Source organism: Capsella rubella, unplaced genomic scaffold, assembly GCF_000375325.1.
Source record: "Capsella rubella cultivar Monte Gargano unplaced genomic scaffold, Caprub1_0 scaffold_8, whole genome shotgun sequence".
In the NCBI taxonomy this organism is placed as follows: Eukaryota; Viridiplantae; Streptophyta; class Magnoliopsida; order Brassicales; family Brassicaceae; genus Capsella; species Capsella rubella.
In genome coordinates, this window is record NW_006238916.1 from 5,135,818 (window position 1) to 5,137,415 (window position 1,598).

Here is a 1,598-nt window from a genome sequence, read left to right on the forward strand (position 1 = left end):
AGTTATTCACCATGTACGAGGATCCCCACTAAGCATCCATGGCTGAATGGTTAAAGCGCCCAACTCATAATTGGCGAATTCGTAGGTTCAATTCCTACTGGATGCACGCCAATGGGACCCTCCAATAAGTCTATTGGAATTGGCTCTGTATCAATGGAATCTTCTCATCATCTATACATAACGAATTGGTGTGGTATATTCATATCATAACATATGAACAGTAAGAACTAGCATTCTTATTGAGACACGGCTACCTAACTAGCCGGTGACAGGTGATCTCCGCGTTTTATTGACTTCATGAATTTCTTTTAGCACGCTCATCGTTTGTTTTTTTTTATTTTTTATTCACAGTTAATTTTTTGAGAAAATTATAAAATTTTTATATAGAAAAACTTTAAGTTATAAATTTTTTTTTTTCTGAACTTGAAACTTTATTACAAACTTATTTTGGAACCAGGTTGGATTACACTAACGAAAACATAAACGGACGGACAACTAAAACATTTTAGAAAGACAATTATATAAAATAAAAATTTATTCGGAAATTAAGCCCAAACAAAGGGAGACGGAAAAAAACTAACTAGTAATACAAAGCAGATAGCCACATAATATCAAAGAAATAATCCAAGAGGATAACTCCTTAAACTAATAGCTGGAGAAATTAAACTAGGCAAAACCTTATAAGAAATGGTAGGAACAATATTAGTATAGAAAATTTTGAAAACTTCTTCATCAATGTCTAACTTTCTTACATACATAGGTGGAAGGACTAGTGTGAGGAATAAATTGTGTGATTAAAGCAGCCAAGGATCTGATGAAGATGGTTTTTTCCGGCGAGGGACTAGTTTTTTCAACATACCTAGATGAAATCAAGAATGACAATGGACAATTTTCAACTTTTCTTTAAATTTGGTAACTCGTCAAACTAATGTTGAAATACCCAATCAAAATATAAGAATATGCCACGTCATTTTTTCATTTAAAAACAGTAAATCAAAATTAAAAAAAAAAATAAAGCAAATTAAGGAAACAAATGCTGTAGGATTTTTATTAAAGAAATATATTTCGGTTTGAGTTGAACAGTTAGTGGTTAGGGTTTAGATTTTGTAATTAAACGAGATAATATTTCGGTTTGGGTTGACAAAATACTGTTAGGGTTTAGATTTTGTAATTAAACTAAAATATATTTTGGTTTGTGTTGACAAAATAGTGGTTAGAGTTTAGATTTTGTAATTAGAAGAATTTATATTTCAGTTTGGTTGATAAAACTGTGGTTATGGTTTAGATTTTGTAATTAAACGAAATTATATTTCGGTTTCGGTTTATAGAAGAGTGGTTAAGGTTTGGTTTTGATTTTTGATTTATTTTTTAAATATAATATGACATGGCATATTGTTTTATTTTGATTGGCTAATCAATTGGGGGTGAACCCAAGTATTGCTCTTTAAAGTTTATACTAGAGGAGAACCCGTGCTTGCGCACGATTGAATATTTTTTTTTGTTATAAAAATTAAAATATGTAATGTATAAAATATGTATTGTATAAATATTTGGTGGTTTTTGTATATTTTTATCTCTATAATTAATAGATAAGTGTG

At 29.7% G+C, this 1,598-nt stretch overlaps 1 non-coding gene across 1 annotated transcript; it reads left to right on the plus strand.

The window, feature by feature from the left end:
• Positions 1–32: 32 nt before the first annotated feature.
• On the plus strand, positions 33–106 carry TRNAM-CAU. The gene has a single exon. It is a non-coding gene; the product is annotated as a tRNA-Met (tRNA).
• Positions 107–1,598: the final 1,492 nt, after the last annotated feature.